The 26,846-nt window shown below is 48.1% G+C and overlaps 1 long non-coding RNA gene across 5 annotated transcripts; it reads right to left on the bottom strand.

The window, feature by feature from the left end:
- Positions 1-76: 76 nt before the first annotated feature.
- LOC117244411 lies at positions 77-26,614 on the bottom strand. Of its 5 annotated transcripts, none has more exons than XR_004497438.1 (3): positions 24,897-26,614; positions 20,738-21,639; positions 77-4,161 (listed from the first exon to the last, which is right to left on the bottom strand). It is a non-coding gene; the product is annotated as an uncharacterized LOC117244411 (long non-coding RNA). The 5 variants fall into 5 exon arrangements; XR_004497435.1 differs by lacking the exon at positions 77-4,161 and adding an exon at positions 14,172-14,863 and having other exon boundaries at positions 15,384-21,639; XR_004497437.1 differs by lacking the exon at positions 77-4,161 and adding an exon at positions 14,172-14,892.
- Between the last annotated feature and the right edge of the window lie 232 nt (positions 26,615-26,846).

Here is a 26,846-nt window from a genome sequence, read left to right as displayed (position 1 = left end):
TTTATTCCACTCTCCTCAGTGCAGTTCTGAGCATCCTCCTCTTCCTCACAGGTCTGGCTCTACCAGCTGCTTTTCACTCAGCTGCTGTGAGCCCTTACTACTGCTGAAACCATCCCAGCCTAAAAGGGGAGCATGTTCCCAGGGCTGTAGTTTGGCACTCTTCCTGATCAGGCTCACAGGAAGTTGTGTGAGAGTTCCCTTACAGAGGTGCCTATAATGATGTAATTAATGGTCTTAAATAAAGGAATCAGACTGTCTGTATGCTTGGTTTTGTTAATTTATTTCTTTGTTGATCTGCATGTAAAAGTCAGGTTTTCTTCCCTTGGAATTAAGTGTGCCATGTGGCTGTGGGCCCTGCTGTGCCTTCTCTCCTGTGGCTTGTTCCATTAAACATGAACCCACGTCTTTGCTTAGCTGTGTTTAAATGGACACAGTGGGGAACATAGTAATTGTGTTTGTGTTTTATAGTTTATAATAAATTCTGAGTCAAGCACAATACCAGACCACTGGAGAAACTCCTGTGCCTGCGTGTTCTGGTCTCTCAACCCCAAGTATTTTGGTGGTGCTATCATGCTATTCCTCAAGGAAACTAACAGTTCATGTTTTTACCCCTTTTCTGTAACTTTTTTCCCCACCTACTCATCAGGAACTTTCCAACCTACTCTAGAAATACTCTGAGGAAGGAGTAGAGCTTTGCTTGAGTATCTGAAAATGCTGACAGTAGCAAACAGCATCACCACCACTGTGACTGTGATCTCCAGAGCAGACTGTGTGGACAAGCAAGAGTAGGAATTGCTTAACTTCAGAAGTGCAAAGGAAATGCATAAGGAATTGATCTCTGTTTCAGACTGAAAATCAGGATGTGACAGACTGACCAAAATGATACCAAAAGAAAAGGTGTGCCTCAGCCCCATGACACTTGTCTGTATCAAGGAAGGGCCTTGCAATAGATGCCCTACAAGCAATGCTGCTGTGTCCTGGTTTTCTTGGAAGTCTGGAACCCAGAAAGTATGGATGTCTGCCTAGTAGGTACCACTGTGCTCTCCAAAGCAGGAAAAATTGAACTTCTGCTCTTAAGTGCTGGGCAGCCTTACAGAGCATGTGAGCTGCTTGTCCTCACCAAACCCAGGAGAGCAGCTTTCCCTTCTGCAGGAGAGTGGGAGGAGAAGCAGCAGTGTGTTTGAGGGGTTATTTTCTCTCAGAGATAGGAGAAAGTATTTTGAGGTAGCCCTACAGACCTCTCCAGTACAAGCAGTGGCTGCTCAGGGATGTTTTGGACACGCTGCTCTTTGGTTACTCTCCTGTAGTTTAACCCTCTATCCAGCTGTGTCCAAAGTGCTCTGCCAAACCTGTTTGAAATTTCTCCCCACTCTTGTTTTCTAGGTTCTTTTCTAACTGGAATTGCCTACAGGGATCTTTTGGGTTCTGTATTGGAAAAGTTTTCTAAGGCACAGCATGCCCACCTTCCTGCATCTTTGTCAAGCCTTATCTAATCCTTTTAGTAAACAGCCTCCCGCTCGCAGCAGCCTGTACATACAAGCTCTTAGGACGCTGTGTGAAGCTGGACTGGGGCTCCTTGTGCTATGTACACGCCCATGAAAGCATCCCCCCATCCCTGGAAGTGTTTAAGCCTGGGTTGGATGGGCTCTGAGAAACCCGGTCTAGTGGAAAGCGTTCCTGCTTACAGAAAGGGGGGGATTGGAGCTAGATGAGCATTAAGGTCCTTTCTAACTCAAACCACTCTGTGATTCTATTAAAGCCTCTCTAAATGAGAGTTGCTTAGAAGACTATTTAGTACAAAGATTAATTTAGGCAATTACTGGAGACATTTATTTTGGTTCTCCTGCACTGGTGGTGATATTTCTGTACATTTGGATCCCAGGAGGTTCTCTTGGAATGTCTCCTTTGACCAGGGCTGTGACAGCATGCAGGTGCAATAGGCAAGTTGGAATCTACTGGAGCAGAGACAAGCTTTGTTACACTCTTGTAAAATTAGAGTGCTGCCAGAAGACAGACTGCTGCTGAGAATAGAGAATTCCAGGTAAGCTATTTGGTGACAATCTATTTTGTTTGGGAATAGATTTTTAAATGGCTGGTGACAGTTGGCAGACTTCTAGGTGAGTTGGTGAAATCCCTGTCATTTTGGTCTTCTTCCCCCATTGGGAAGCAAAGGAAATCCCTACACCACCACCTCTTGACCTTGAGGGCCACATAAGTAACAACAGATTCAGAATGTGCCAGCGGAATGACACTGCTAAGGAGGAGCTTACACGTGCTAATTAAGTCTTCTTTCTTTATAATGCAGTTAGCAAAGTATTGGGGATTTAGGATGGGTTGATTTCTCTGGGCTCCTGGATCCCAGCACTAGCTCAGAGAACTCCTACACCAGGACACCTATGTCCTCTCTCTTTTTCCTGTTTGTCAGGTGGGACCAACTCACTCATCTGCTCTGGGGTGCACGGCAGAGAAAAGGATGTTGGGCTGACAAAAGCTGGTGCTTGCCTGCAGCAAGTGTTAAAGATGACAAAGCAATTGGGTTTCAGCCCATGGCACTATCCAGCCAGCAGGATGGGAGTGTTTGAGAGGCAGCAGTTTCATCGGGACTGGCTCAGCTATCCGTTTACCTCTTCTTCAGCCTCCTTGCTCTCTGCTGTAACTCCTGCATCCTTCTGGGAGTAAAAAAGATTCCATTCTTCCAGTCAGTAGTAGGCTCATCCCAGGACTGATAATCAAGTCATGGCAACAAGTAGGGCAGGCAGCAACAAGCAGCTGCTTGTTCCTGTTGAATGCAAAGGAGCTGTTCCATGGGGATGGATGCAAAGCTGGGAGCAGTCCTGTGTCAGCATCAGGGACTTGGGAATCAGCCCACACCTCCAGAATGTCCGTGCTTGTGCAGGGCTGGGACAGCCTCTGCTGGAGAGAGCCTTGTCTCTGTTTATCTCTTAAGCCCCCCCTAGCCCATTTTAAAACCCTGGTTTGGTCCTGTGTGCTCAGGTGGCATCAGGGCTGGTTTCCCTGAGGGAGGGAGGAAGGGGAACACAGAGCTATGGCTCCAGCAAGCTGGGTGCCAGCCTGGTTGTGAGGGAATCTGGCCTTTGCTCCCGGATGGCAAAATCCCATCTGCCTTATGCACCTGTTTCCACTGCACTTTGGCACCTGCTTTGGTCACTGTTTTGCTCTCAGTTGGACGAGGATCTCTGCCTGTCTTCAACTTTATTGAGAACAATTTTTTCAACTGCCTTCACTTACACAGAGAGGGAGCAGGGAGTTTTTTTGGAGGGTTTATCATAAGACAAAGACTGAGTTTTCTGACTCTTTTCTTTGCTCTTCTCTTCCTAATTCCACTATTTCACATCAGTTTACCTGATTGACCTTGGATGTACAGGGCCATTCTTTTACTCCCCCCAGTCTTTGCTCCAGCCTTTGTGGTAGTTTGTCTCCAGGACTAGAGAAAGAGACAGTATTTTCTGTGCTAACAAAGTGAGCATTGTTGTAATGCTGTTGTAGAGTGGGTGGATGTGATTGCCGACAGATGTATTCCTTCTGCTAGGGTGTGGATTAAGGCTCAAGGTGACTTTGCTCCTTCATAAATTCACTGACTTTCCCCAGGGAACTGAAGGAGCAGGACTGGGAGGGGAGAGCTATGATAAATGAAAGTGCGGGAAAGAAATGCACTTACATAGGCCATGCTACCTAAGAACAAAAGTGTGCTCTGTGAGGAGCTCTCACCTTTGCTTAAGGTACCATGCAGTGGGTTAAAAATCCCAGGAGGATGTTCAGCTGACAAGCTGAGCACGGCTCCCTGCAGGCTGCTCTCCCAGTGTAATTGCCTGGGTAAGTGGATTAGCGAGCAGCAGCGTGGCTTGTTCAGGGTTAGGCAGGCTCTGAGGGAGCCAGCAGAGCCCTGTCCCTCACAAGAGGACAAGATGCAGGCAGTGCTTGCCGTGTTGCTCTTTCCAGTCAGACCTGTTTGATTCTGAAAGCTGTGGCTGACGGTCATTGCAGGGGGCTTGCTGGGGAGAGTCCCATGGAAACAGTTCCTTTCAGAGCTATCACTTGTCCTTATCTGCCACAAGGTGGGTATGGTGACAGCAAATCACATCTTGGGACACTTCTTTCCTTTGTTGCCACGGGAATCGGTGTCTTCCACAGCTCTGCCTTCTGTGAAAAAAAGAGGAGTATTGTTACCTCCCCTGGCTTGCCCACCAAAATGTGCTGAGGATGAGAGGGGGGGTTGTGGTCAGCCACAGAGGAAACCTCAGTGCTGGGGACAGGCTGCAAAGTCACTTTGCTTAAACTCTCAGCTGGCAGTTGCCACACCTGCGCTGTGGCTGGTGATGCAGAGCACAAAGTGAGGCACACTGGCCCAGGTGGCCCTGCTCCACCAGCCCTGGCTGTCAGATGCTATCAGACCTTGCCAGAGTAACAGGGTTGGGACCTGCCCCTGCATCCACTCCATGGTTAGGTAGAAGAATCTGGGTCATGTCTGACGTGCCAAAACATGACATTGATTCAAAAGCCTGGCATGGCCCAGAGATCCAAGCATGGGAAGTCAGGTGGGGTCGCCTGCCTTTGGGAGAGTTGTAGGGTATGGGCAGAGGTGTACCAGATTTGTAGGAAAGCTACTGTGTTTTGTTTCCCTTCCTGGGTGACTGAGTAGCCCCAGAGACGTGGGGGGCATGCAGCTGGTACTTCTTTCACAACCAGGAGATGAAGGCGCCACAGAGCCACTGAGGGGACCCAAGGACTTGCCACAAAGCAGGACCCCAGCTGGGTTCCTAACCCAGGATCTGCGTCTCTCCTGTGCTTCAGTTCATGATCAAGCCCTGTTGAGTGTGATAGGGAGCTCCCTGTGTTTGCACCATACATCTCATCCCTTCCTCATAGCCCACGCTTGTGTCATGTCTCTAGAATTGCAGCTGATCTCTATTTTAGTTACACCTCTGGTGTGGATTCCAATACCCATTGAAGAGGTGTCTATCTGCCCAAAACTCCTACGTAATACAGTGGTGGTGTTATTTCCCCAGTACTGAGGAACTGAGTCAGAGGAAGGCTAAATGACACATCTGAGGTTACCCAAAGGGGCTGAGCACTGCTGGGAACTACATCTGGAAGTTCCTCTCACTGCTGCCAGAGCCCTCACCCTCTTCTTATGTGGCACTGGATGTGGGGCATCGCCAGGCTCTGCCCCCAGCCTTTCATCTCAGCCTGAGCCCTTGGACTCTGAAATGAGCCATAAATACAATCAGCCCCTTTCAAGGGGAAGGAGTGATTTATCTCAAGCACTAAACTTTTGGCAGTGGAATTAAAAGTAAAATTTGAACTAGTCTGTGCAAAAAACCCCACAATCACTATCAGGTGGTTTTGCTTAGACTTTGATGTTTGTGTTGCTTCATGCTATGCAAAGATACTTTTTAATGTTCAGCCATTCAAACTAGAAGTGGTTAAATGTAGAAATATAGATAAGAACTGTGGAAGTTCTAGAGCAGCAGGAAAATACCAAAGGAGTTTAACCTGGGATGAAAAGGAAATTTACAGCAAGTGTGTGCAAGTGCTGTTTTTAAATATATATATCTATAAATACCCGTGTAATAAGCTGGCTTAAGAGAGTCATTCAAAAATGCAGGAAGTTTCAGTTTCAGAGCTCTAAGAGATGCATGTTTCTGTATTTATTCTTTTGCATATGTATGAGTATATACACACATATAAATACATGAAATGCTCACACTGTTGTAGCTCAGTTTTTCTATATTTTTCTCTCTCCAAATGGTGTTGCTTATTCTCTGAGGATATTCATCCCAAAATTCACTTTAACAGAAATGGGTTTCACTTATAACTTGAAGCTGTTTTTGTTGCCTTTGACCTCTGCTTGTGAAAGGGCTTTCTTGGAAGTAGTCAAGAATATTGCAATAAAATGACGGGATAAAAACATTGAATAATAGAGGGTGGGCAACTACTGAGTCACCATGAAATTCTGCCAGTGGAGCTTGCTGAGCTCCAGCTTGGCTTGGTCTGGCTACCCATGTCTCATTGCTGAGTTCTTCAAAATGTGCCACTACAGACAGCTGATGCAGCCGGCTAACCACAGGGAAATGGTACAGCTTCAAAGCTCTGGGAATTATAAAAGTCATGTCTGCCTCTGTCTGCTTACTCACCCTTGAAACGAGCTGGTATGAAAGCAGCAGAGAGCAGTTTAGGCTCACAAACAGAATGACTCGTAGGCTGTGATGTGTTAGAAATTAGTCATGTTTCAGTCTGTGCTTCTGATTTTGCTCAGCAGTTGTCTGCAGTGCCTTGGTTTCTGCCTGCTGTCCTGGACATTGGGCAAGACAGGAAAGGTAGGGAGTGATGGGGACAAAGGGAGGCCTCTGGAAAGGAAAACTAAGCCTCTAATCTGGCCCACCATGCATGGGGAGCACACAGAGCAGCACTGGCAAATGGCCCTCCATGCCAGCATTGCTGTGCCATTGCCTCTGGTCAGGGATTTGCACAGCAAGGACTAAGAATTCCTGGTGCTGCCAGCAGACAGCAATGATGGAAGTTGGGAAGTGCGTGGATATGGCGTTTCAAGGCACAAGGGGATGCTTTATTGGCATGGGGCTTCTTGTTTGGTGCCTTCCCCCCTGTGGGCACCTCTACAAGGTCTTTTACCTCTGCCAGAAAAAAGGAAGGGAAGGTTGCTCCATTGTTCTCAGGCTCCACACCAGGTTCCCCTCCCTGAAACTATGGGGGCAGTGGGGGGCTGCTTTGGTGGTGTTTCTCTTTCATGAGTCTGAAGTGTGTTAGTTTGGTTTTCAAACACCTTCCTGCAGCCTTTCCTTATTGTACAGCCATATACCTCTGGTGGCAGGCAGTAAACCAGCAGTTAAACCCAAGTCCCTTTCCGGTGGGCGCCGTGAGCCCCCCATCCCCCCTCCCCACTGCCTGGGGATCAGCCCTGCTGTGCTGCTTTTGAAGACAGGCCTACAGAGGTGCCTCCACCATGGCCTCAGGGCTTGCTGGAGGTGGGTTCTTGCTGGCTGCTGTGCCCAGAGCCCTGTTTACCCCTGAGTGCTGCAGACACCAAGGGACAGAGCCAAGCCTTTTCCTCCCCTTGTTCTGTCCCAGGAGCACATGAAGGCTGCTGCCATTTCCACTTGCTGTCCATGTGAGTTCCATGAGGTCCATGAGGACCCATCACACATGGGATACCAGCATTGAGGCGAAGTGCAGTGAAAAACAGATGAGGAAAATCAACCCAGAGTGGCACTTCATTGTCCTCACCCTACAGAATGTGGTATCGAGTGCTCAAGGAGCACAACAATGTTGTGGTACTGCTGGTGCCACATGGGGAATGTAAGAGGCTGATCTGATTTGAGGGATGTGCAGTGCTGTATTTTCCATGCACTATGGATGTCCTGTGTTGTAAAGCCTGCTGAGACAGCTGGGTACAGCTGGAGCCCAGTTCTTACCTAATGCTTTTTTTTTTTTCTGCCCAGTACCAGGTGGCAGGGGACACAACCAGAGCAGTGGAACAGCAGCAGAGGGGATGCCCACCCACCTGGTGTGTTCCCCTGGCACATCAGCCAGCAGATGTGGTGCTGCATGATCCCACCTGCAGCTCACAGCTGTCACAGCAAGCAAACCTGCCTTCCAAATAAGAGCTGAGCTACACTGACAAATCTGAGCAGAAGGGCAGTCCCGGTGCAGTGGCTGTGTTTAGTCCATAAGAAACCACTTCCCAGGTGAGGGCAGCTCCCTGCCGTGGGAGCCTGCAAAGGGACCTCCACCTGCGGGGGACCCAGTGCTGCTGGCACAGCCCAGAGCCCCGTGTTGGGTTGGGACTGCTTTAATGTTTAACAGGCACAGGTGCACCTGTGCAGAACAGCAGGAGGCTGGTGGCAGTCAAAAGAGAAGGGGGGTTTTACAGCCTGTGCTGCAGGCGCTTTCTGAAATGTTAATGTCACATCGTCTTGCTTCCACTTTTCTGAAACGGTAAAACCCAACTCGAGTAAAAATCTTCCTTTGGAGCTAATGAGAGTCGCACATGTCAGTTCTTTTCAGCAGCTGGGAATTAATACAGGATATTTTATCCTTTAAAATGCTGGGCAAACATTAACTAATCCTCTCAACACCCTTCTGGAATAGGTAAATATTGCTCTCTCCCAGGTGCAGAAACTAAAGAGGAAAAGTTATGTGATTTGCTTAAAGCCAGAGGGAATCAGGTGGGGGTAGAGATTGGGGGAGCTTGTGTCTGTGCTCAGGTTCATTACAGGTGCTACCTCTCAGTGTTCTTTTATAAGCTCAGCTGTAGTGGGGGGAAAAATATGCTGGTGTCCCCTTCACAGTACAAGAAGTGAACCAGCTGATGCATGAACATCCAGGATCTGTGAGGAGCGTAGGCAAAAGGAGGGGCTATTGGAGACAGGGATTCCAGGGAGCACATAGCTCTGCAAAAGCCATCTCACTGTCAAGGCAGTTAAGTTTCAGCCCATCACCATCAAGGCAGGACTTAAAACTTGTTTCTTCCAGGCTGAGTTTGCCATGGATGCAGTGTGGCCCTCAAGGGCTTAGTCCCAAGCCGCCTGTCTTTAAAGTGGGTGATAAATGTTGTCTGTAGAGCTGGACTTGTTATCTTTGGGATTTACATCCCCGATAGGGTGGCGGGACAGCCCGGTGTTTGCAGACCTGGAGGGAAAGCTGAGCGCTCATCCCGAGGAGGGGGCTGCTGCCTGGGCTCAGCCTTCCCGCAGCGCCTGCTGCTGCCCTCGGGTCAGGGCAAGGGTGTCTGTGGGGCAGCAGTGCCTGGTGATCCACAGAACCACAGGACACATCCCTCCTTTTCTTCGCGATTTTTAATGGCCTTGTAGTGAGCGGCTTCTGTCTTTGTGCTTAATTGCACCACGCTAACCTCTCCCTACTCCCATTCCCAGAGTGTGTTTGGCTCATCTCCTCCTTGCTTGTTTTCTCATCTCTGACCTGGCCAGGGCTTTAGTTTATGGTGACAGACAAAATTGAATGGAAATGTTTGTGTGTGAAGCTGCTCTTGGCTGCAAAGGTCACTTCTGTGCCTCCAAATAGTGCTGGGGTTTACCAAGTGTTTGCCCATCAGACTGCAGCCACGGCCACTTCAGGGCAGTCGCCATCCGTGGGAAAGCCCTTGTTTGTTATCCCTGATCCTGTTTCAGATGCAGTCTGAGGCAAGGCCATGTAGTAGTGATCTATGTGATGGGTTGCCAGAGAAGGCTCCTGTCTCTGCTGCCTTGTGCCTGGGCTCTTTTAATTAGAGACACATGGTTCATTATTTAAAAGAATATGCTTTGCTGGTTGTTTGTTAGGATCTTGTATCTGAGAGTGCTGCAGCTTGTGAGCCCTAAATAAAGCTGTAGGAAGGACACTGAGCACCTGGGGAAGGGGCTGCTGCAGAATCAGAGCCTATTGTTCTCTCCTTGAATTGTGGGGAAGCTCTTTCCTCATGCTGGTTTTTTTACTCGGGAGCCAACTAATACACACAGTGGTTTGTTTCTCTCTCCATCTGTTCCAACTTCAGTTTATTCACGGCTCTGTAGGTATTGTACATTCAGCTGCTTTTTTTTTTCTTTTTCTTTTTCTTTTTTTTTTTGGATGGGAGAGCCTCGCCTTTTCATGGTTCACTTACTCATTTTGTAGGTCTCTGGCTTCCTTGTCAAGATTTCTCTTTTGTTGTATTAATTGGTCTTAAATCTGTAGTCAGGTGCTGCACGCGTGCTTCCCGTGTACACCTTAACCATCTGCTGAGTTTCATCTCCATGGCACCCAGGCCAAATTCCAGCTCTGGCAATGACAACCTGCCTCCCTGCATTTTTCCTGTGCTTTTAATTGGCTTTAGCTCACTTCTTTACTGTTTTATTTTTTTCCCCCTGTCCTAATGCACCTCTCCACTCTGTGGCAAGGGGAGGTGGTCTGGGGTGGTGAGGGGCTCCAGGCTGCCAGCACCCACCTGGAGCCAAGATATCCAGCACCACGGAGGAGCAGCCGTGACACAACATGATGACTGGAGAGTGAAATGGAGAAAACATTGCACTGGAAACAAGATGCACATTTTCAGCACTGAAAGCAGTTGCATGACTTTCAGAGACACACAGTGGATTTTGCATTTCCCTAAAGTTCTTTCAGGGAGAGAATAGGTAGCTTTCTGAAACTGGCGCTGTTTCTTCCTGCCAGTCCTTCTGTCCAAACAGATCAGCTGTAGTCCCTGCAGGAGGGCAGAACAACAACTGATAATGTTTACCCTGGTCTTAACACTCCTAGATTCCGATACTTTCAGGATAAAAGCTGATGTGTCCGAGTGATCCCAGAACGTATTGAAGCTCCAGGAGTCTGGCTGGTGCTGTCGCCTGGCTTATCTGGCACTTTAATAGCACAGCAGCTGTTAGCTTTACAACCGGGTTTTGGGAAGACCAGACTGGTGTCTGTGTTTGGGAATTGCTCTGTGCAGCAATGTGGTTTTCTGGGAGAGAGCAGGTTCTTGCTACTATTTTTCCCCCTTTTAAAAAAATACTTGAGTCTCATTTTTATTGAAAAGATTCTCTAATGCTCAAAACTTGATTAAAAGCATGGCCTGAACTCCTTATTCACTTTTTCTATTTCTTCCTAGCATGGAAGCTTTCTCCTCTCTGGTAATCCTGTTGCTTCCAGTGACAGCCCCAGCCATGGGGGTGAACCACTGGCAGGGCCCTGACTCACCGGTGCTCTCCAACTGGAAGTCCTTACTGTCACAGCCTGGCTCCAGTTGTCACACAGAGTGCTGTCAGGGGACCCAGACAGGGGGATGGATGGATGGGTGGATGGATGGATGGGTGGATGGATGGACGGGTGGATGGATGGACGGACATCCCAGAGCTGCCAGTACTCACTGAGAGGGTGGGTCCCTGCTGGGGATGGTAGAAATACCTGCCTCTTATCCAGCCTTTTATAGCAGGTAAAATCTTACCCAGCCTTTTATAGCAGGTAAAATCTTCCTGATCAAGGGCACAACAGTAGTAGAGACTGGATTGCAGGCAGGGCAATGATGAGCACCATTTTTTACTTTAGTGGGCAAAACATTCATGGGATTTCAGATTCCTGGTGGAGGTTTCTGCAGCTTTGGAAATACCAAAAGAAGGATTTGGCATTTTGGGGGTATTCAAGTGAGTACTGCCATATGAAGTTACACCCCCCTCTGGTCTTATGTGAGCCAGTGGAAGGGCTTGTCCTTGCAGAAGTTCTCTTGCCTGCCACAGATCTTCACTTGAAAGAGCATTAAGCTGCCTGTGTTCCCTTTCTCCTAGAATCACAGAATTGTTTTGGTTGGAAAAGATCTTCAAGATCATCAAGTGCAGCCATAAACCTAGCACTGCCTAGAGGATAAAGTACCTGTACCAAAGTCTGACCTAACAAAGCAGCACTGAGCATGGAGGAAGACCGGTTCTTATCAATGAGCAAAGCAGTCCAGCTAGCAATAAACCCAGGTTCACTGAAGAACCTGCAAGCCCAAATCCAACTAAGTCCTTGCAATATTATATATTATTTGTCTTGTGAGGTCTTTGTGAAGATGATGGCCTGCTCAGCAGTGTTAGGCATGCACATATGTGCATATAGGAAAGTGTCAGCCCTGAAGTAGAGTCCAAGTCATTGAGGCAGGTGGCAGGGGCAGGAGAAAGGAAGGGCTGTGGATCCCATTTCCCTGAGAGGGCATAGGCTGATTATAACTTAGATTTTAATGGTATTTGGAAGCACAGAGATGTGGGGAGGATTCCCTAAATGCTGCTTGCTGGAATGCTTTGTAGTATGGCCTTTGGTACATCTCTGAGTGAATAAATGCCTTTAAGGATTTGGTCCTTTACTTGTGAGATCTGGGCCTTCAGCACCAGCTCTTCAACCCTGAAATGGACTTTTAACCATGGCAGCATCCTTAATTTGCTACAAGGTAAGGCTTCTAGATCAGCAATAGACGGGGTCAGCTTTGATTGTTTCAGATGTGTGGGTTGGTTTATCAGTGTAGTGGGTCAGCACTTCACCTGTGTGTGTCCTGACACCCTGTAGCTCTAATGTCTATAGTGATGGAACAGTTTGTGTACCCTAGCAGATCTATCACTGCTCCTGTGAGAGAGAGAACTGGGTTTTCAATTTTACAAGGAGGTGGCACAGCAATGAGGCTTTTAAACTCGGTGTCAGAGAAGGAGTTGGCATAGCTGTGAGTATTGTCCCAGGTGGGCAGCATCCTGCCTTCCCCATGGGGATGCTTATAGCAGGGTGCAGAGGTCCTCCCTGGTTAACAACTCTGTCAGTGCTCCCTTCTCCCTCCTCTTTCCCTGTTCCCACAGATCAGATCAGCCCTCTGTGCCACAGCCTGTCATCTGATTTATGGGAGCCATAAACTGCAGAGCAGAAAGAAATAAAAATACTAAACACTTAGTTTTTTAAAAGGCCAACAGCACATTGAAGTCTTGGTGATAATTTGCTCATAAAGAAATATTATGCTTCAGATCATAATCCCAGGCTGCAGATGGAGGCTGAGGTCTGGCCTGAGTCTCTCATGCTTAGGCTGTAAAAGGAAGGCAATGGGATGAAAAGAACCACATAACATGTGGGGATTAGGCTCTGTTCTCTTGCTGTCCGTCACCTCCAGTGCCTGGGAGGTCTTGTGGAGTAGTGCTGATGTTCTCCAGAAAAAAGTCTATCCTCTGTTGGAAGGACAGTGGGCTCATGGAGGGATGAGAGGCAAGAAAGGAGGGGAGAATAATAATCCATGAGCAGCAGTCAAACAGCTGAGATTTATAGGCTGTGTGCAAGTGCTCAAGTGGTGAGCTCAGGGCTGTTCCCCTTGGACTGAGCAGGAGGAATCACCTACATCACCTGTAGTACTGTCAGCATGGCCAGACAAATGCCTGTTGCTGCTGCATGGGCAGCAGTTGCCTTTAAAATTGTTGTTGATCACTGATTTTTGATCAATGCAGATGGGTGTCTCAGTTTCCAGAGGTGAAAAGCAGCCCTCTGCCAGTAAGAGCAGAGAAGCAGTAGGTATGTGAGCAGGTGAGACCTTCACTGGTGTCAGTGTTTGACTCCTAGAGGTCTCCCAGCTGCCCCAGGCAGGGGCCTGTTCTGGGTGGATAAAATTCCTTTCTGGTTTGGCTTCCTGCTACAAACACTGTCTGTGTCTGTTTACCCACTGAGCTTGCACTGGGGACAGGCACCTGGCGATTAAAAGCAATGCATTCTTCAAAGGAGATCAAGGACTGCATGGCCATTTCAGGGCAGACATATTTTCTCCTATCTGATCTTCTCCACCTTACCTTGTCAAAACCACCTATTAGTACACTGCCATCTCTAAAGAATCTTGCTGCAATGCTGGTAGGGTTGCAGGAGGGCAGGGAGGTTTTCTACCATGGGTTTTATTTTTCTTTTTTTCCTTCTGTCCTTTCCTTATGTTCTGCTAGCAGGAAGGCTGCTGGCAACACTGACTTGTGTCCTGGACAACACAGAGCTTAGTAGCCTTTCTCAGCTCTTCTTCCTACACAAAACTCTCCTTTGAAAAGAAACTTTTATTTCTCAGGTACACTTCCTAAAACTTGGTGATTTGGGGACACTTATAAAGACATGGGAAGTGGGAAGAAGCGGTAACTTATGTGTTTTTCCTTAGTTTTTTCCTCTAATAAAAAAAATGAACATATAGGAGTTCTATGAACTCTTTTCTGGGATTAATGAAGCCTGCTATTCCACCTCTGTTACAGATGCAGCCTTAGCAGTGTTGAATTATGCTCTCCCCAAGGCCTGCTGGCCATGCTGCCCCTGACACTGCCCGCTGTGCAGTTTGGGTTTGCAGTGAGAACACACTGCTAACTCACATGCTGCTTGGCAAGCCTGTAACTCCTTTTTCACTGGGCAATTAGCTGGCCAGTCTGTTCCCAGCCCATGTGGATGCCTGTTCTTCCTCCTCCCCAGGGCCAAACTTTGTACTCCTATGAATCATGAGGCTGCTGTTGACCCAAAAGCTGAATTTCTCAGGGTTGTTTTGTAGCCTCAGTTGCTGAGAGTATGATCATTCTCCCAGGCTACATTTAAAAGGTTTTTATAACTCCTTGAGAACTACTGAGTTCAGCCTTGCTGCATCTCAAAGGCTTGCTGGCGGTCTCAGCAGACACATGTTAATAGTAACCAAAGGGGCAGGGTACTGCTTTTCAACAAGTACTTTCTTAATTAAAATAAGAAGGCTTTAACAAAAACAGATCCAAAGCATAAGTAGCCTGGTTGAAAAGGGAATCTGAAGTATTTAACTTCCCCCACAAAGATGGCACTCAGGCAGTTCTGGGGTGGTCCTGGGCTAAGCAATGCCTGTGTTCCAGTGGCAGGAGCTCCTGTGCTCCTCGTGCAAGCAGGAGGGTTTCAAACACTCTTCATCAAAGGCATGAGTCTAGTTTAACTCTCCCTGGGGAAAAAAAGAGTCACTTTTACCTTGTAAATTAATCCAGTCAAGAGTGTTCCCTCCTCTGCAGCCCTTTAAAATATTGAGTACCACAAGTAAAATTCCAGGAGAGAGGGCTCACAAGCCATTTCTCCTCTAGCTAGAATAGGGAGTTTATTTTCTTGGGGAAATCAAAACTTCCAAAACTTCTGGCTGCCCCCATCTTCCCCCTAGTGTTTCCTGAAATATTTAACAGCATCCTCTTTGCATGTTTCCCAGAGACTGAGTTCCTCTTTGTGGTCAAGGTTTCTCTTCCCTCCTCCTTAGTCACTGAGAAGCAAGGACCTTGTTAATATATCTTTGCAGGGAAAACAGATGATCCTGATGGCCAAAATGCATCATTTCTTCTGGTAAGTGGCTGCAGAAGTGGAACTTCATTCCTTTCTCCAATTGTATTTGCTTCTGCAAATATGAAGGAGATGGGATGATTTCTACAACCAGACAAAACATCCATTTTTAAGTGTGGTGAGTGTTTAGTGATGTCTTGTAATAGCACACAGAAAGGAATCATCTCTGAACTTCCTTCCCACCAGACCCTGCCTTTGATTAGAGATGACAGGTGATGTGTCTGTGCAGGTTTGGCACTAGGCACTGGTATCATGTGAACAGCAATGAACATCTCGCTTCTAATAGGGCTGAAATAGTGGCCCTTTATGGGTCACAGTAAGCAATAGCAGAGTGTTCTCAGCTGATGCCAGAAGTGGTTGATAAATCACTGATTGCTCTGACAAAATGCTTAAAAATGAAGAATGCTTCCAGGAACTTTACTTGGGTGTTTTAAACTCTGACCTTCACAAGCATACATACTTAGAAAGAACAATCTATAGATACTGTTCATGATAAAGTATGGACATAAATCCACTTTAAACAACAGACCTGTATGCTCTCTAGACATCTGATTTGGATAAGGAAGCAAGCACACCTGTGCATCGTCCTGAAATTCTGTGTAGCCTTGTCTGTTGACAATCAAGGTCCATGCTGTTACCCACACTGGTTTGGGCAGTAGCTGCACAGCAAAGGAAACCTGTTTGGCTCTTTTACTTGTGAGTCTGCAGGGAAGCTGAGGGTAGCAGAGGACCTTTGGTTGCTCTTCTGGCGGGGAGGGACTTATAATTGCTGTGTAGCCTCTTCTCACTGGGTAACTTGATCACTGCAACAGATGTATGCCAGGGTGGCAATCCCAGGCCAGACAGGATTCAAAGCATGCCACCTGCTCAGAAACTCTTAATTTGATTTTGTTTCTGGTGCCATCCTGCCCAGTGATACCTTTGAAAGACTGCAGTCAGCTGCATCCATCAGCACTTCTCTCCCAGGTTTGATCAGCAATGAGCTTCCACCTTGCTTTCCATTGTGTCCTTCTTGCAGGTCCTCTGTGTGTTTACCCTCACTACATCCAGTGGGGTGACCATGCTCCACATCTGCCAGGGTCACTTTTCCCTCCAAAGGAAAGGCCTGTCAGGAGCAGCAGATAGAAGACCAGCCCTGGGAACTCTGCATTTTTTGGAGGTGAGCTGGCCTGTGTGGGCTTAATGGCCTTACAAGAGCAGCAGTCCCCCTGCACACAAGTCCCAGTGCTGGAAGATACAGCCCTGTTGCTCTCATCTGACTGTGTGATGCCACACTGACTCCACTACCCATCTCTACTTGTCCAGTGGCAAAGTGATTCATTTTTCAAGTGACATCATGTATTGAGCACTTTCAGTTGGAGCACTGGAGGTTTAATTACATTAAGGTACAATTCCAGCTGCAGGAAAGACACTTAAAATGTGCAGTGTAATCCTCCTTCTTAACTGAGCATTTCCTCCTAAACCTGGGGACCCTTTTGAGCACCACTTGAGTGCAAAACTGTTTTGTCACAAGAGGAGGAAGGACCTTGATGGAGAGGGATGCAGTAGCTGAGCAGAGGTAGCTTCTCAGTCACGAGGTGGTGAAGGAAGCATGTCTCATGACCCAAAGAGGTGCAGTGGCTGTCTCCTGAGCAGATGGGCAGTGGATGCTTTCTCTGCACGTCTCTTATATTCCTAGGAAACCTGCGCAATATGCTTTTCAAGTCTGCTGCTCCAGAAGAACAACTAAACACGTGCTGAACTTTGAGCCTGTGAGTGTTGATATTAATAAGTTACAAACTGACCTGAATGCTTTGCAGGAGCCAAAGGCAGCCTGGGGGAAGTTCTCTGCTTTTCAGTAAGAGGCATTTCGTCCCAATGCCACCAGTTTCATTAACTCAGGCAGCCCCTCCAAGCTTGGATTTCAAAATGGCTCTTGTATTAGTTCAGCTCTGGGCTGATGCAGCCAGTCCTCCAACTGCTGAAATGCCACTCTGCAGGAACACCAGCTTGGTGCTGGCTTGGGAGAAGAGAGCTGCTGTGTCCCTTGCTGTGTCAAGGGGTCATAGAGGAGGCATGGACAGAGGCCAGGAGCTCTACCACCAACCTGCTGCCCAGCAGGTACTTCCCCTTTCCTTCTCAGGTATTTCCCCTTTCCCGCAGTCTTTCCATTTTCTCTGACTTTTTGAAGATGAAGGCCTTTTGCCTCTATCTGGCTTTTTGCTTTATCTGCTCTCACAGTCTTCTCTGATTTGGTGGTTTTGGGAATGACTGTCTTGCTTCTGCAACTTAGATGTTGCTGAAGATCTCTTGTCCATCAAACCCAGTATGACTCCTGCTTATAAAGCACAAATATACTTTACAAGATCTGCTGAGACTTCACTGTGAAGCAGGAAAACTCAAGGAAGGAAGTGATGCTGTTTAGATTCAAGGTTTCTACCTTTTTTTTTTTAAAGTAGGAATTTTAGAGTTTTCTTTAGGAAAAATGTATTCCTGAATGAAGGTTGTCTGGAGACCTCCCTGTTGGTGTCCATAGAAATTTTTTCCAAGAATTTATTTAGAATTTATTTAAAATATTGTAAATTTTCTCATCAAATAAGATGAGAAATTGCACTTTGGGTAGAGCCTTCTTCTTTAATGGCAATCCTTAGAACCAGAAAATGTCAGAAACTGTTTTCCCAGAAACAAGACTGAGAAATGGGCTTTTTAGTTGTATGTTGCCTCCTCACCATCCCTGTCCCTTGTGGACACCCTCAGGCTCCACCAGCAGCACCCCTACAGTGCCTTGGTTCTTGCTCCTGGACCCTGTTGTTCTCTGTGCCAGAGCTCTCGGCACTGTTGCCCCAACAGCGGAGCAGGAGCGTGCTGGGTCTCCTTTGCAGCCCTAGGCCACGTCCTTCAGGAACAAGCTTTTCCCTCAGGTTTGGACCTTTTCTCTCTTTCTTTGCTTATGTTCCATTGGCCATATTGTTCAAATGACACCTGGACCATTGCAAGTATTTCTGTGCATGGCTGAGATTGGTTGTGTGAGCAGTGTCAGTGGAGAGGAGCGAGACAGCTGAGGGTGCTCGGGGCAGGGACTGCACAAGCTGGAGTGCTGAGTCCAGGTGAGCCATACCTGTATGGGGCTCTCTCGCTGGAGCTGCTCCACGTGCTACAGCTGCCAAGGGACCAGGGAGAGCTTCATCCTTTGGGCAGTGGCATGGGCACCACTGGGACATCCTGCTCCCTGCACTGGAGAGACCTGGCTTTCCCCTCCTCTCTGTCCTGGCCATTCCAATCCCGGTGTGCAGTGGCAGTGGGAGGAGAGCTACCAGTGCTGCAGCTGGGGACTGACCCCTCGGGAGCGCTTGGCAATTACAGCTCTGCCCTGAGACAGAGGGTAGAGGCAATCTGGATCCTGCCACCAGCCCTGTAGGACTTGGGGGGTCGCAATGCTGCAGCCACAGACGTGGCTCGCACAGGGGGTGCCACAGCTACTGCTTGACAAAGCATTGGAGGTTTGACAGAGGTGTCTGTGTTGCTCCTGAGGCTGGGAGGGATACAGGTGGTGTCAAGAGTGGTCCGTCCTCCCAGATCTGCTCCCTCATTGTTCCCTCTAGCCAGCGGCACCAGCCCCCACCAGTGACAGGGGGTTAGGGCAGCCCTCACACTCCCTTCTGCAGGACCCGGTGACCATTCCCCATCTCCCAGGGGCACCACAGGGTCAGTCTCTGCAGGGAGAAAAAGGTGCTCAAGAAGGGGCCGCCGAGTGCCCCGTGTGCGTGGAGAATCACCAGTGACCTGTCCATCTGTCCGCTCTGCTCTGCACCCCCTGCTCCCTACCTGTCCTCTGGGGCAGGAGCAGCGTGCCAGACGGGCACGTACGGCAGGGCCAGGGCAGGAAGCTTTCCGCGTTCGAGGGCTCCCTTCAACAAAGCCGTGTCTGTCCCGCTCCCACTATTCCTGCCTGTGCGGTTGGGGACCGGGGTCTGGAGGAGCACAAAGGAGCCCAGACAATAGGGCGAGCGGGAGCATTCCTCACGCCCATGGCGGCAGGCGAGCGGGCTTTGTGTGCAGCCGCTGCCTCCCTCGGCGGCGGGGGCAGGCGCTGCGGCCGCCCTGCGCCGCTCCTTTGTTCCCTCGCTGCCTGCCAGGGGTGAGACAGGCAGGTGAGCGCCGCGCCAGGCAGGGGGCTGGCGGCGTGCGGCGGCGGCCGCATATTAATGGATTTCTGCAGCCTGTCGCTGGATGTTCGACTTGATTCATGAGGCTCCTCCGTCGGATGCTGCCGGCAGGGAGAGAGAGCAGGGAGACAGCTATTGTCTGTCGGGCCTGGGGCCCTGCCGGTGCTGCTCCGGCTGCTGCCACAGCGCCAAAAAGCTCTTCGCACCTTTGCCCCGCCGTCCTTCCCTGCCGCCGGGCTGTCCGTCTGTCCAGGCCGGTGCGCGGTGGGACTGTCTGGTACCCGCATCCCCCGCGTGTCCCTGCGAGGCGGAGCTGAGCTGGGGGTAAGGCAGGTGGGCAGCAGGCAGCTCTCCCAACACCCCGGAGTGCAAGGTGGGCTGTGTCCAGGCAAGGCTACGTCCAAAGAGGGCTTGTGCAACTAAAACCACTTCCATCCAGTGCCTTAGTGACACCAGGAAAATGCTTTTGGTGGCTTTTTTAAATTATTATTATTATTATTATTATTTTTTCATGGCTGCTGTAGATGTCACATTACATTTTATGGTTGGCTATAATTTTTAAACAAAGCAAACAGGCAGCTGGTGGACAGGTATAAACCAGGCAGCAGTCAGCCTGTCTTGAAAAGGCTGATTCAGGTACAGTATTTGGTAATGTTCATATGGGAAGGGCGTGGATGATAATCCGAGAAGAAAACAAACTGGACAAAGTGCACTCCATCTTGCTGACAAAGATCTGAATTGTACATGATGGGGTGCAAATAGGATTGTTTGCACATTCAGCTGACTCGCTCTTCTCTTTTCCCCATCCCTGAACATAGGTGGTGCCTGAGCTCCTTGGGGAGCTGTCTGAGTTAGGGGGACAAATGTGTATGGGGGAGGGGGGTAAAGGAACATGTGGAGGAAGAATGAGAGCAGAGAGGGTGCTGATTTCAGGGGCTACAATAGAAAGGCCCTGGCTGATGGGGTAAATGCTCTGGGAATACAGTTTATCGGACTGAATATAGGAAGCTACAGATAAGCTTGTCTGACAGGTTTCCTTTTATATCCCTGATATGCAGTTTATCCCACTCTGAACTAGACATTGGTTCTCCAGAGCAAAATAAAGGTCCAAGGTCTGATTTCTTCCCCCTGCCTTCTTTCTTTTTCTCAGCTGTCAAGGAATAAAGCTGAACTGAGGTAGAAAGGAGCATTTATTCCCAGTGGGTAAAGAGAAGAAGGCTGAAATGAAGGATTTTCTCCAATGATAGCACTCCCTGAGCAGCAAACCCCACCTCTGAGTTTCCAGTAAATCTATTGGGAGTACAAAGCAAACCAATCAAGAAACGTCAAGGTGTATTTACTGTCCTATTAACCTGGTGCCCCATTCCCTCTCTGGCACACAAAGGTGCATCCCGATGCTGTGTGCTGGGGAGGGAGCATGGCTGTAAGCCCAGCTGGGGTAAGGTGACCAAATGGCTCCCGACTCCTGCTCTCCAGCCACCACAGCAGGGAAAGGAGGTACTGGAGGTGAGCCTGTTCTGGGAATAGTGGTGCTTGGGGGCTGTGCCAGTCCTTTGTGCTGTCTGCTCTCCATGAGGCAGAAATTTAATTCTTACAAGGAACTTGCACACACTTATCTGAAGCTAAATCCAGAGCAGCTTCTGTTAAAGATCACCTAGACTTGACTGCTGTCAAATACTGGCTGCAATACCGTATTTTACTGAATACCATATTTTACTTGGTGACACATCTAGAACTTTCAGAAAAATGCTTGTCTTTAAGGTTTTTGCAGGTGTCTTTTTTACCTTTTTTTTTTTTTCTTCTTGTAAAGAGAATTGGTCAATCATAGAATTTTGACGGAAGTTGCCTCTTATTCTCTTGCTTCATAGTCCATGGCCATCCTGAAGAATAAAGGAAATGCTGATAAATTAGGTATATTCCCCATCTAATGTTACTCTACGCTGTCCTCATACATGTCCTGCCCCTAGTTGCTCTGTTAACTTGTCTCTGCTTATAACACTCGGTACATAAAACACAACTGGGCGCTTTTCGCTCTGATTAAAATCATGCTGTGCAATAGGAAATACAAATTAGCTCTGGCCTTTGGGCTCCTGACAAGTTTCCAGCGCTGCTTTCAACACCACAGAGATTGTGTAACTCCATCTGTGCGTGCTCTGTGTGGTGACGTCTCCCCCTCCGTCATGAGCTGGGCTGGCTGCCACTCATCCAGGTTCAGCTGTTAATACTTCAAGCAGCTTTTAGAACTGAAGGAGGAAGAGATGTTGCCAGCAGCTGGGTGAAATGCAGAAACCAGCTTTTCCTTGCCAGAGGACTATGTGGGCACGGTTAAAAGGAGGAGGATTTCCTAGGTAATTCCCCCAGTCTTGATGTTTGTGCAAATACCTCCCTTTTGAATGAATGATTGGGGAGCTCAGCGCAGGAGAGCCAATGCTTCAGTACAAGATTAACCCCTGGAGGAAGAGCACAGTAGCCTCTTATTCAAACTACATCTTAAGTCTGTGTTGCCATGAAGCGCACAGCACTTTCCTGCCTCCTCCAGAGATTCAAGCCAGGCATGCTGTGTTACATCATTTCAGCGTTGCTCACAGAAGGGCCGAGGCTCCAGCTATCGTGTCACGTTTTCAGCAGAAACCTTTTAAGTCTCGGCGACTTCCTCTGAGGATGCTGAAGCAAACAGTGCCCAGACCTGTGAGTGAATAAGTTGCAAATGACATCGCCGGTTTGAAATGGTGCGTGGGCACGACGTGGGCGAATGTTCCCTGCACTGGGTGTTTTCTAAAGGTCTCTGAAGCATGAGGCATGACTGAATGACTTCTGTTTTCTTTAAATGATGAGTGGGAGAATTTTGAATCATTGGTCTACTTTTATTTTTGTTAAACGTGTGTGGGCTGACAACATGACTCAGTATTTTCTCTGCAGATGCAAAGATCATACTGCCAATTCTGGGTATATTTCAGACAGTTTCCTACAGAGAACTAGAACACTTTTTCAGTCCAGAGCTTTGCTTTTCAGAAGCCTTAAGCCTTGATGTGAAAGCTTCAATATTGATGTGAATATAAGTGATTCTTAAAATGATTGTTTTGCCAAAATGTACATAAATACACTGAAGAAATGACCAAACATAGGGAAAGTCCCTCTTGCCCCATGTTTTCCCAACAGTTTATCTATTTTTTTCATGGCTATCAATGTCTAATTTTTCTTTCTGATTCTCCCTAGCCTGAGTTGCTGCTGGGCCAACTCTGTGTCTGCTGGATATCAGCTCTGGTGTTTATTTGGCTGTCCATGCCCTGCTGAGTGACAGCCACCATCCTGTGATGGATGGTTGTGAGTTCTCCCCGCCTCCCAAGAGACAAACAGGCATATTTGTGGGTACCCATATGTGGTTCAGCCACAAGTACCAGAAAACTCCCCTTTCTCCCCTTCTGACAAACTCCCTGCCCTGTTCTGCCTTCTTTATCCTCCCTTTATGCCATGTGCAGCGTATGGCATGTGCTCTGTGAGATACACAAAGCTTGGCATGGACTTTGGATGTTTTTATCGTGCAACAATGAGTTCCCTCTTCTCCCATACCCTCTTCTCTACTAATGTGCAGTGTGCTTGTGGTTATGTCTTTGGTAAGAATATGTTTTTTGCTAAGATACTCACCTGTAGTCATAAGTCAGCATTCTAGAGCTACCACTAAACCACTTTTCCCTGCTGATAGCAGCCCTCAGCCCTGTGGACCTTGCTGAAGGTCTGTGAATGTCTAGAGAATAACTCATTAGTAGATGAAGGATGTTGCACAGCAAAGGTTGTCTGTGAAGATGATGTGCCAGTAGATTCATTCTGTAGGGCATGCAGAGTGAAATGAATCCCATACAGTCTGCTTATTTGATTGCTAACTTCAATCACAGAAGAATTCCCACACTCAGCCCCTAGCAATGACCTAATGTGACCTGTACTTAGCACCATGACCCAAACCCCACTATGGTCCTGACTCCATACTGGCCCATACAACACTGTGTTGTACCTGACCCACATATGCACAAGCATGTATCGCAGTACTAAGCAATTTTATCATCTTCCTATCATTCTAGTTCCTCAGTCTTAAGATCTTCTTCCTATTCCTGGCATTTTCTCTACCTTCCACTGTCCACCCATGACAATATTTCAGCCCAAACTTAAGCTTTAACACATCCATCATCCCTACAGAACTCATTGGATCTTTGCAGGTTTATCTCGTGATAAGAAGCAGGTAGCAGGCCTTATAAGTTCTCCACAATCCTCACATTAATCAGGAAGAATCCTATACTTTAAGCCCTTTTTATCCTCATTCCAGCCTTAAGGATAAACTGTCAGCCAGCATTCCTTCAATCACAAGCAAAAGTTCTGTGCCTTACTGAGTACCAGCACCCAGGCTTGCCCTGAAGAGCAAGCAAAGAGGTGGTGCTCTTTAGTCCTTGGTGCCTCAGTCTCTAACCCTGACTTTAGTGTCTGAAGATCCAATGCTTGTTACTTACAGTCCTGTACCTCTGAGTGCCAGAGCCACTCACCTCTGCCTGCCCCACATGACTGTACTTCTAACATTTTTGCTGGAATCCAGGCATGGAGATGGAGGCAGCCATTGGGACTTGCTTGATGTACAAGCTGTAAGTTGTGTTTTTCAGAGGTTGGGCTTGATGGAGCAGAGCATGCTTTGGTGAATTTTAGGGTGGAAAGATTATATTTGGGCATGGCTTGAAGGACTAACTGGCTTGGTCAGCTGCTGAGGGGATGGTAGGCTGGGTACAAGATGGGGCATGGGGGAGTGTGACAGTGAGTGAGCAGGGAGTCATGGTCTGTGGCACTGATCACTCTCCTTTCCTAAAACAAGCTTCATTGTTCCCATCTTCTTAATTCTCACTGCTCTTCCACTGGTTCTTCATCACTATCTCCAGCCTTTTTCCTCCAGCCTTTGGATTTCCAGAGCTACCAGCTACTCTAGAGCTGGTTCTTCAGTCCTCCCCAGCCCTCTGTCATTGCTGCCTTACCTGTTTTTGGCAGTCAGAGCTCAGCCAAAGGCCAAGCATATGAACCCTATGTTGCCTATTAGAAGGCAGTCTGCACACTTTATTTCACACTGGTGTGTCTTGCTGGTTGGGAGACAAGAATTGAGAGTGCTACAGCCTCAGGTGTCTTCAGATATCATTGTGTAGCTGTGAATAATGAGCTTGTTTCTGAAGAATTTTTGGGATTGGCTTTTAAACTTGTTTCACTTCTTTACATTGAAGGTAAGTATTGCATTTTTTGTTTCTGAACTATGTTTGGTAAGATTGCCATAGAAAAGCTCTCCAAGTTTCTGGAAAGAATACTTATTCAAAGGGGTTTTGTAATTGTTATGGTGTGTGGTCCTCAGCTTTCCTGAACTTTTGCTGTGTTACATTCAAGTATAGTCTAGTGTTGTTTGAAAGAAAGGTTGGGAAGAGAAAAGCTGCCAGCAGGTCAGACCGAGGGTGATAGAGCTGGTTTATGCCACTTTTTTTGCAACAGATGAAGTATTCCCCACCTGGCTAAGGTGCAGCAGACTGAATCACTAACACACCTTGTTCTGAAATAAATCACCATGGCAAAAAGACATTGCTTGTGGCAGTAGGCAAAGTGCTTATTAAATAGCAAGCATTACTTTGCATGCTTAAGATCACAACTACTCTCTTTAAAAAACAAACAAATTACTTTTTTTTTTTTCTCTATAATGAAGGCCAGTGAAAGGCAGGTCCCCACAGGGTGCTGAGACCAGCCTGTTTCCTCATTCTTTGCACTCTCACTGCTTTCTTCTGTGTCAACTGAAAACTTCCTCACCCAGCCCGTGGCGTTGGACCCACCCTGAGCCCAGCCAGGTCTCCTCCCTATGTAGTGCACATCAGGCGGCCTCACCCTATCTCTCCCGGGAATACCCACCCAATTCCCGTGTGCCTTATGCCTTACCAAGGTGTTCAGCAGGTTTGTCGTTTGCAGACACTTCCTGATACACAACAGGAGTGCGTTTTTACAGCCAATTCGGATAAAGACATCACTCCAGCTGGTAACTGCAGCTTCCAGATAAGACTGACCCCGTGACCATGTAAGAAACACCCAACTAAGGAGCAAGAAATTGTCCCTTCTCAGACTCCAGAGCGGTTACATATACCAACACTTTGTTGCACAAACACAGAATAGTTGTTACTATAACTGGAACAGTTCTCTTGGTTGCTGTTACCTTATCTGTAGCTGATTCTGCAAGAGTTTGCAGGCCCTACCATTAGAAAGCAACTTCCTACGTGGGTCTTTGAATCAGATTAATAAATGGAAACAGTATTTTTAATGAAAAAAGCCTCTTGGTGTGCATTATTTCCTGAAACTCTGAAATCGCTGTTGTTGCCTTACTGATGTTTCTTGCCCCTAAAAATTTTTATATCAGATTTTTAGAAGACTGATGTGTCTATGGACCCATTTTGAGTTGCTGAAATACTGAGGTGCGGAAAACCAGAGTATTGAAACATACAGAAACAACATTTTTCAGGTCAGAACCTTCTGTACTTTCTAAATAGGTCACGGTTTGGTTTGAGAATCTGGTATTTCTTGAAGATATCCTTTACACTTCCTTTATTTCTCTGTCTCATTCTCCATTCACAGAGCCTGCATGCTGGATTTATTTGTTTTACATTTCTTTGCTGTCCATTTTGCTGCCAAATCATCATCTCGTGTTGCTTGTCTTATATAAATGTTAACATTAGCAAGCTTCACAATAACAGTCTAGAAAGGAAACATTTACTTCTGAGCTTCCCTCTGCCAAACAAACCTACGGCATTTGCTTTTTTGTGGCTACTGGTGGTTAAGGCCATGGGTTGTAAAATTATAACGCTGTAGGCAGTGTCTATTACAGTTACGATCACTGTGACATGCACTTCAACATATTTATTGTTTTGCTTTTAAAAATGAGGACACGGCTCTTTGTTCCCTCATATTCAGAGGTCCTTGAAGGGACCTTGCAGGGAAAAAAACAATTCTGTTTTAACACCTACTTTTTTGTTATCGATGACACCTAATGAAAGCATCAGTGTTACTTTGGTGTCCTGAAAGAAAGGGTGATGGCACGGAAGGAAACAGTGATTATCACACAGGCAGGGAGCTTGACAAGAAGTAAACCGCTGCAACCCCCATCTGGGCAGCATGGAAGGACTGGCCTGTCCAGGCTTCCTAAAATCAGATGTGCCTCTGCCCCGAGGTCCCTCCGGGAGAAAGCACCACTGCACGTCCCCTAGCCATCCTCGTATGGAATTAGCTTGGTGAAAACATTTTTCAGAAACTGCAGCAAACGAACGCTAGGTCATTGATTGTCTGTGCCCCGCGCTGGGTCTTCAGGTGCTGAACCACATAAGGAGAGTTCGGCAGGAACCGAAGGAAGAGACCTGCATGGGCCGCCGTGCCGAGGCTGAGGCCCGGGGGGTCGGGAGGTGGCAGCACGGGCACTGCATGACCCTTGCTCTGAGGGAACTCTGCCGGCTCTCCGGCTCCTCAGAGTGGTCTCCGGGCCGGACGGCTCCGGACAGAGCAGGGCAGAACAGGAGAGGAGAGGACACGCCAGGCCAGGCCGCTCCGGCGCCGCCGCCGCGCTCGTTACATAACTGAGGGGGGGCCGGCGCGCGCCGCGTCCCGCGCCCGCCTCCTCCCGTGTCCTCGCGGCACCCCCGCCCCGCCCCCTCCCCGCGTGCCTCTGCAGGGGGCGGAGCCCAGCGCGTGCCTCCCCGCGGCCCGCCTCCCAGGAGGGGCGGCACGTGCGCTCCCCGCCCCACCCCGCGCGCTCAACGGGGAAAATCGCTCTTTCCACTCCCGGCCCGCCCGCGCACGCTCAGTCCCCGCCGCTTCGGGCGGAGCGGGGCGGGGCGCGGACTGTTC

Source organism: Parus major, chromosome 1A, assembly GCF_001522545.3.
Source record: "Parus major isolate Abel chromosome 1A, Parus_major1.1, whole genome shotgun sequence".
In the NCBI taxonomy this organism is placed as follows: Eukaryota; Metazoa; Chordata; class Aves; order Passeriformes; family Paridae; genus Parus; species Parus major.
This window is presented reverse-complemented; position numbering and strand designations above follow the sequence as displayed.